The 9,611-nt window shown below is 31.0% G+C and overlaps 1 long non-coding RNA gene across 1 annotated transcript; it reads left to right on the top strand.

The window, feature by feature from the left end:
• Positions 1–5,340: 5,340 nt before the first annotated feature.
• LOC126749707 (uncharacterized) lies at positions 5,341–7,203 on the top strand. Its single transcript, XR_007665262.1, has 4 exons — positions 5,341–5,780; positions 5,943–6,084; positions 6,155–6,288; positions 6,345–7,203. It is a non-coding gene; the product is annotated as an uncharacterized LOC126749707 (long non-coding RNA).
• The last annotated feature ends 2,408 nt before the right edge of the window (positions 7,204–9,611 follow it).

Genomic DNA, 9,611 nt, shown 5'->3' with positions numbered 1-9,611 from the left:
ATATAAAAAGAATTGACATGAGGAGAATAAGGAATAAAAGTAACCAAAAACGAAATGAATCGAAACTATAGAAGCCGAGATATAAGTAAAAATGTGGGAAAAACAAAAGAAAACTGTTTTTTTCCCGCCGTACCATTTTTTTTTCCTTAAATGATTATTGGCAAATTTCAAAGTAAGCCCTAAACTAACAATTTCTATTAAAAAAACCCAATAAAAAAATAATTTTTTTTTTGGTCAAAAATCGAAAGGGGTATACCCACGAAAAATTTCGAAAAAATGGTTTTTATTTTTTTCTAAATTAACTGTAACTCTGACAACTTTTTGTTTCAAATAAAAGTTCTCAGGCATATCACGAGGTATGCGTATGTCAAAATAAATCGGTTGTAGCTATCATAGAATCGGGGAAAATTGAAAAAAACTATAAAACATAAATATTGAATTATCATGAGCCCTATGGAAAAATTTTAATTTTTTATTTTTCTATCCTATACTACTTCAGAGTACCTTTAAAAAAGATTATTACCGATTTGACTCTAAAACGAACGGAAAACCTATTTCTTTGCATTTTTCGATTTTCGAACAAAATCCGGGTCAAAATGAGCATTTTTTCAAAATATGCTCCGAATTCAAAATTTCTTTTTTCTACTTAAAGACGACTTAAAAAGTAGTAAAAAAGCTTTATGATAAATTTTTCCACGATTCATACGAGTGGCACAATATAAATAGAAAGATTAGGTCCCATAAGAATTGATGTTTGGGGATAAGAAAATCGGGTTTTTTCGTGGATTTTTGTAATTTTTTAGTTTTATTTTTGAAAGCCAATACTAATTAAATATGAAAGGAGTAGACAGATGAAGAAAAAGGAGTAAAAAAACCATCAGTGAATTAAGTCGAAGCTATAGAAACCGAGATATTAATAAAAAGGTGGAAAAAACAAAAGAAAACTCGTTTTTTCCCATGGTACCATTTTTTTTTCCTAAAATAATTATTGGCAAATTTTAAAGTAAACCCTAAACTAATAATTTCCAGTAAAAAAACTCAATAAAAAAATAATTTTTTTTTGGTCAAAAATCGAAAGGGGTATACCCACGAAAAATTTCGAAAAAATGGTTTTTATTTTTTTCTAAATTAACTGTAACTCTGACAACTTTTTGTTTCGAATAAAAGTTCTCAGGAATTTTATGAGGTATCCGCATGTCAAAATAAATCGGTTCTAGCTATCATAGAATCGGAGAAAATTGAAAAAAACTGTAAAACATAAATATCGAAATATCAAGAGCCCTATGGAAAAATGTAAATTTTTTATTTTTCTATCCTACACTACTTCAGAGTACCTTTAAAAAAGGTTATTACCAATTTGACTCTAAAATGAACAGAAACCCTATTTCTTTGCAATTTTCGATTTTCGAACCAAATCCGGGGTCAAAATGACTATTTTTTCAAAATATGCTCCGAATTCAAAAATTCTTTTTTCTAGCTAATGTCCATTCAAAAACTAGTGAAAAAGCCTTATGACAAAATTTTCCACGATTTATACGAGTGTCACAATATAAAGAGAAACATTAGGTCCCATAAGAATTCATGTTTGGAAATAAGAAAACCGGGTTTCTTCGTGGATTTTTTTTATTTTTTAGGTTAATTTTTGAAAGTTAATAGTAATAAGATATCAAAAGAATTGACAGAAGAAGAATAAGAAAAAAAAATAAATAATCAACGAATTGAATCGAAGCTATAGAAGCCGAGATATAAGTAAAAATGTGGGAAAAACAAAAGAAAACTGTTTTTTTTTCCCCGTACAATTTTTTTTTCCTAAAATGATTATTGGCCGATTTTAAAGTAAGCCCTAAACTAACAATTTCCAGTAAAAAAACTCAATAAAAAAATAATTTTTTTTTTGGTCAAAAATCGAAAGGGGTATACCCACGAAAAATTTCGAAAAAATGGTTTTTATTTTTTTATAAATAAACTATAACTCTGACAACTTTTTGTAATAAATAAAAGTTCTTGGGTATATTAAGAGGTATTGGCCTGTCAAAACGAATTGGTTCTAGCTATTATAGAATCGGAGAAAATTGAATAAAACTGTAAAACATAAATATCGAATTATCAAGAGTCCTATGGAAAAATGTCAATTTTTTATTTTTCTATCTTGCACTACTCCAGAGTACCTTTAAAAATGGTTATTACCAATTTGACTCTAAAATGAACAGAAACCCTATTTCTTTGCAATTTTCGATTTTCGAACAAAATCCGGGGTCAAAATGACCATTTTTTCAAAATATGCTCCAAATTCAAAATTTCTTTTTTCTGGTTAAAGACCATTCAAAAACTAGTAAAAAAGCTTTATGACGAATTTTTCCACGATTCATACGAGTGTCACAATCTAAAGAGGAAGATCAGGTCCCATAAGAAGCAATGTATTAGGATAGGAAAAAGTGGTTTGTTTCTTGTTTTTTTTTAAATTTTTATTTTAAAAGGCAATTATAATAAAATAAAAAAAATTTAAGGAAAAAAAAACGAATAAAAAAATTTATCAACTTATTGAATTGAAGCTATGAAAGCCGTGATCTCAATAATATAGTAAAAAAATATAAAAATACAACTTTTTTTGACACCGCATCAATGTCTTTTTTTTCTAAATTGATAAACTATTAATATAAATTTATTATCAATTTAGCAACCCCCACTAAAAGAACCCTACTAAAATAAAACTATTATCACTATTATTTTTTTTCCAGATATTTATACCTTGTCCTAACCTTTATAATACGATTACTATAATTATAAATAATATTTTCCTTATGAAAGCACCAAAACCTCAAAACATGCTGAAGATTAATATTACTTTTATTATAAATAATATTCTACTTATTAATGCACTTAAACTTTAAAACACCCTGTAGATTAATATTACTATTATTATAAATATTATTCTCCTTATAAACGCCTTAAAACCTTAACGCCCCCGGTATATTCCGATTACTATTAAGACAAATAATATTTTCCTTATTTATGCCCTCAACCTTAAAACCCCCCGTATAATTACTATTTTTATACTATTATTATTATCCGCATAAATATCCCGTAATATCAATACCCTCTGTATATTACAAATATATATTTATTCATATTCATTTAATTTATCCTAGTAATTTATCAAGAAACCGCGTAAAATTGTCCCCATAAAACTAATAATATTCATTAATAAAATAACTCATGACGTCACGAGACGAACACGACGCGTTTATAATTGTTGCCAGACATCCTCCATCCTTCTCTCAAACCGCTTTTCCTACTCTAACTCGTAGCGCAAACGGGGCCGAATTTGCCGCCACAATACCGAAAACCCCGCGGTTACGTCATCTGGCCATGTGCGACTCGATAATGACGTCGTCCGTATGCTTTTACATTGGGGCAATTTGGTGCTGGACCGCCAACTATTTTGTACCATGCGTTGGCTCCCGTGGTGTCGACGGTATGATTGGTTGATTGGAACGGCTTATTTTTGGGGGTTTTTCTTAAATAACAGCGCATTGCGGGAAAACGGTAACATTTGAAGAAAAACGGTTTTTAGTGGATTATAGCCAGATAGTGTCCGGTGATTTCAGAAAAAAAATGGTTTTCGTAGGTGTCATAGGTATGCCGGTATAAAGCGTCAAAGTTAAAAAAAGGTGTAGAGCAAAAACTGCTCTACGTAGAAGGTTGTAGAGTACGCCGAAAAATAGGATTTAAAAAGTTCTTAAAACGCTGAAAGTTTGAAGTCTCTAGGTGCCGCCGATAAAGAGTTATTAAGAAAAATAGAAAAAATCGGTCAAAAAAAGGCTCAAAAAGGGGTTTATATTTGTTAACACAGCTCACCCTGTATAATACGTAGCGTCATGAGTAATACCTCTATTTAATCCTAAAGGATTAAGCTTTCAAACGGCGTTACCAAAAAAAATTTAAAAATTTTTTTAGAAGTAGAAAAAAATTAATTTCTCGAAAAATTCACTTTTTTTTTTTTTGAAAAAAAAAATTTTAAGTTTGAGCTCGTTTATCTCGGAAGGAGTTTCTTTTGGAAAAAAATAGTTTTAATAAAAAAGAAAGCTACATTTACGTAGAAAAGGGCTGTTTTATTCGCATTATCGGGAACATTACCTTTTAGGCCCCACAGCCGTTTAAGTCCGCGAGGTACCGCGCAAAAAGTTCAAAATTCATTCACAGAAAAATCCGACTTCTAAAGGGTTTATCTTAAAAAGCGCCCTTTGGGAGCAGGTTTCCGTGGAGGTCTTTGATGTAAATGAGTTTCATAAAATTCGGCTCAGTCAATTTTCCCCCACCCGCCAAAGATCCTGTTTTCGCGAAAAAAGCAGTTTTTTGCCACGCCCGCCCCTTCGGGGCGGCGTGGCCAAAAAAAATTTACATCATCACATAGCTTCAACTTTCCTACATAACACAGTGAAAACCAGAAAAAAAAATACACCATAGAACAAAAGTTATTAGCGTTTATGTGTCGCAAGTCGGAACCTCCACCATTTTTTTCCGGTGCGTTCTTACAATACGCGAAGCGTATTGTAACAAGTAGACGCTTCGCGTCTACTTTGGTCCGTGGGGACCAGTAGAAATTTTTAAAATTTTTGTCAGTACTAAAAAAAAAATCTCGACAATTATCCAAGGAGTGCCCTAAACACGCAGTGGGGAAGAGACCTGCCGTATCCTCATAAGGCTCTGAGTTCAAATCTTTGCCTCGGCATGGTGCTCTACCCAACTTTTTCTTTTTTTAGTACTTCGAAAAAATTAACATCTATAGTAAATCCAAAAATCTCATCCATTATTCTCTAAGAGACCAACATACAAAATTGACGAAAAACAAAGAAAAACACAAAGTCACGGTCTCACAACATGTAATTAAACGGGCTACACGTGTTTCGCTCTAGTTAGAGCATCATCAGGCCTTTAGAAGCCATCCACACACTTATGCTGTAACTGATGATGCTCTAACTAGAGCGAAACACGTGTAGCCCGTTTAATTACATGTTGTGAGACCGTGACTTTGTGTTTTTCTTTGTTTTTCGTCAATCTATAGTAAATACAGAGAGAAAAGGAAAGGTCTTATTATATATTATAATCAGAAATAAATTTCATTGAAATATTACTTACTTATTTCTGGGTATCATGCTTCAGAGAACCATGATGTGTTACAATACGCTCCGCTCTTTAATTTTAGTTTAGTAGAAAATATTCTCAAAACCTGCATATATCAAAATTATGTCAGGGTTCTAAAATGAATCGGTAATAAAATCGTAAACCAGATCAACATTGGAAATAATTTAAAAAATTTGCTTTGGTCCGATTGAAAAAAGTACTATACTACCAAATAGTTACATCTATTCTGTAGCAATAAAAGTTATAAAATTCTGTCTATTATTAATTTTAATATTAAAAAGTGTATCGTTTAACTCTTAGCCATTATTTACAATTTAATTGTTAATTATGCCTAAAAAAACGAATTAACAACTTTGGTATTGTTTGGAAGGTAAACAGCTTAATTCCTTTATGTAAAGCCACCTTAACATGTTTTTGCATAATTCTGACTCACCTTGGTTGCTATCGGGCTTAAGCCATAAAAATCGAAGAAAAAAAGAAGAAGACGAAGAGACTTTCACTTGTCTTATCAATGTCACTTTCCGGCCCACAAGCATAAACGCCACCGGCAACGGAAGTTCCCAAAATCCAAACAAATGTTGGAAGATATTTTTAAGTCTCCGCATCTTTCTTACTTTCCTATATGAAAATAAAATGTAAGTATCACAATTACACACATACAAGTTTTTTTTTTTTAATTCAGTTTCATAATTACCAATTTTTAGTGAATAATCCTGAAATTTATGAAAATACATACATTTTAAGGTTATGTCATAATGTTTTGATTGTTATATTTGATTTTGTTTTTGTTATTTTAGTGGACTACACCAACAAAGGTTATGTGTTTTGCACGAGATTGAAAGCATCATAGCGAAAAACGGACCTGTCATATCTTTAAATTTTCAAAAGAGCCCCTGGAAAAAGAAAAATGAATATCTTTGCCAAGGAATAGGTACTAAGGTATTTTTACTAAATCTTTCATTTTTTTTAATACCTAAATGAGGTAATCTATAAATTTTGTTCCTTGTAGGCAAATGGATAAAAAACCTTCAGTCCATGCATTGGTATGTAATTGTTGACAAAAATACAATGAATGGCCTCACTACTTTTCCACATGCAAAGAGGTTAACCAAGGAGAAATTAAAGAAATTGTCAAAAACCTAGGTAAGTCTATACTTGCAACTTATCTTTATTTATTTCAAAGCTTGATTTTTTTCAAGGTAAATACAGAATTGGGTTCTAGTCGACTTTAGGTATCTCCGAATTTTAACATTTTTGAATATGAAATAGAAAGCTAATCTTCTTTGGACTATTTTAAGCAGAAAAAATTGGAGGATGAATAACATTTTCTTTAATAAAATAATAAAAACAAAAAAAATCATGACAATGTGTACCTATGTACGATATAAACTCGTTTTCGAACATTCGCCGCAAGCGCTTTATGGCTTAATGGTAATGAGAGTGAACTATGAGCCGGTCGGCCTGGGTTCAGATTTCAAGTCTGCCAGTTTTACTTTTTTATTTTTTTTGCTACTAAGAATTTTGTAGTTTTGGAAAAATTATTTAATTTAAATTAAATTATACATAAAACATGACCAAAAAGCCGAAATTGTTTATATAACATAAAAAAAAAAGATTTTACCTTTTATGGTAATTATAAGTCCCTTTATTTTCGTGTAAGAAAACATACCGAAGACACCCATAATGTATTATTTATTGTTTTGGTACTTTTTAGATTTCGATCCTAATTAAAAATAAAATGAAATATAGGCATATTCTATTTAAAATTGAGTCTAAAGAATATTTATTTTTCATATAAATAACAAAAACAAAATTCCCTTCCACCTTCCTTCATTATTCTTTTTTATTGACGTTTCACATAACGCCGCGAGGTGACAGCGTTGCCATACATGTTCTTTGATTAAAGAATTTTTTATTTCTTCTATGATTCTAATGAATGTTTTTAGTGTTTTGGGCTCGGTTGAATTGCATTGGGTTGATTTTGGGTTAGCACACGGGGGGCATAAGCCCCCCGTGTGCCTCGGTGTTGGGTTGGGCTGGGATGAGATGAGATGAGGCGGGTTGGGATGGGATGGGATGGGTTGGGTTGGGTTGGGTTGGGTTGGGTTGGGTTGGGTTGGGTTGGGTTGGGTTAGGTTCGGTTGAGTTGGGATAAATTGTTTTAAGTTAGGATTGATTAAGTTAGGTTGAGCACATGTCGAGCACATGGGGGGCGTAAGCCCCCCATGTGCTCGACATTTACGAGCCCTCTCTGTATTTTTTCATATGAATAGAATCTCAAAATGTTAGAAAATGTGGAGGCTACGAACCTTTGCATAAGGGAATACATTTTTTGCTTGTGTACAAATGTGTGTAAAAATAAAACCCATTCACTATTATAGTGTAAAAACACTGCTATCATTTTGGCAGATAGATTTAGATGTCTTTCATATTTTCTCTTATATAAGATATGCTTTTTAGATGTGCTTGTTGCTTATTACATATATACAAAATTTGGCAACTGCGAGATCATATGTCAAAAGTTTGACAATGTAATTATCAATGGCAACGAGTTTCGATCATCAAATAGAGTAGAGTAGACCTCTTTATTTGACAGAATTTAATATTATTTTTTAGCGTCCTATGTGAATGATCCGCAAATTTTTTTCTCTTAATCTATTCTTTTCAAAGTACTCTTTATGCTCAAATTTTAAAATATTGCAAAATCGGAGATACTTAAAGTCGACAAGACCCCAGAATTGCTTAGTACAAACATATCTATACCCAGTACAAGTTCGTCCACTTCTTTGAAGCATGGTACTTCAAACAGAGAAACTGTCAACAATTCGGTAGAAGGTGAGCCGGTGTCGAATTCCAGTAAGGGACATGATTTCAATTTTGCACCAACAGCAGAGCTAAAATTCATTTTGCCGCAAAAAACTGGAGGATGTGAAAGAAAAAAGTGCAGAAGTTAAAATTAAGTTTTTCATATGAGCACATAAAAAATAATCATGACAAAGTTCAGTTGTATACAGGTTTGACATGTAATAAATATTTTTGTAATCTTATTAAGTTAATTAGTTTTATACATTATTTAAATAATAGTTGTATACTTCACATAGAATATGCAGAAATTATATGTACATATATAAATTTTTTTATTATAGACACACACGTAATATCTTCATTAAAAATTATGATTGTATGTTATGTAGCATTAGAGCCTAAAAACATTAAGGAGAATAAAGGTCGTTATTGGCAAATGACAATATTATTTTCACTATTTCCTACATTTTTGGTGAAGGGAATAGGCTCTGCCCTAAAAAGCCAGGTTAAACCAAGAGCAAAAAAGTTTAGGTCTCATGAGTGTAAGTAAAGTAAACCTTTCTATTAAAAAGGCCATCCAAGATAAAAAAAAATATACTAAAAATATTAATGTTAATTCTTTAGCGACATCTAGGGTGGATATGCTGAATCAACTCATCAATTAATTCACTGTCGTACTGATGAAAGTTATGGCGTATTCACCAAAGTATGCAGATAATCGCTAAATTCAAAATAATTTTATTTGCGTTTTCAAATTATGCTTAAAATTCAAAACTTCTTTTTTTACCTTAAAGGCCATGCAAAACTTAGTAGAAAAGTTTATTAAGTAAATTTTCCACGATTTATACGTGCCACAAGATAAAGGGAAAAGAGGGTCCCATTTATTAGGATATTGGGATAAGACAACCAGGTTTTTATGTCGATTTTTTTTATTTTCCATTTTTATTTTGAAAAGCAATTGTAATAAAATATAAAAAGAATTAACAGGAAAAGAATCGGTAATAAAAGAAACTATTAACGAATTGAATCGAAGCTATAGAAGCCGAGATATTAGTAAAAATGTGGGAAAAACAAAAGAAAACTGGTTTTTTCCCACGGTACAATTTTTTTTTTTTTAAATGATTATTGACAAATTTTAAAGTAAGCCCTAAACTAACAATTTCCAGTAAAAAAACTCAATAAAAAAAAAATTTTTTTTTTGGTCGAAAATCGAAAGGGGTATACCCACGAAAAATTTCGAAAAAATGATTTTATTTTTTTCTGAATTAACTGTGAGTCTGAGAACTTTTTGTTTCAAACAAAAGTTCTCGGGAATATTACGGGATATCCGTATGTCAAAACGAATCGGTTCTAGCTATCATAGAATCGGAGAAACTTGAAAAAAACTGTAAAACATAAATATCGAATTATCAAGAGCCCTATGGAAAAATATCAATTTTTTATTTTTCTATCCTGCACTACTTCAGAGTACCTTTAAAAAAGGTTATTACCAATTTGACTCTAAAATGAACAGAAACCCTATTTCTTTGCAATTTTCGATTTTCGAACAAAATCCGGGGTCAAAATGACCATTTTTTCAAAATATGCTCTGAATTTAAAATTTCTTTTTTCTGGTTAAAGACCATTCAAAAACTAGTAAAAAAGCTTTATGATAAATTTTT

The sequence above is a fragment of the Anthonomus grandis genome, unplaced genomic scaffold (genome assembly GCF_022605725.1).
Source record: "Anthonomus grandis grandis unplaced genomic scaffold, icAntGran1.3 ctg00000507.1, whole genome shotgun sequence".
NCBI classification, from domain to species: domain Eukaryota; kingdom Metazoa; phylum Arthropoda; class Insecta; order Coleoptera; family Curculionidae; genus Anthonomus; species Anthonomus grandis.
The sequence above is the reverse complement of the archived record's forward strand: the minus strand, read 5'-3'. Positions and strand labels throughout refer to the sequence as shown.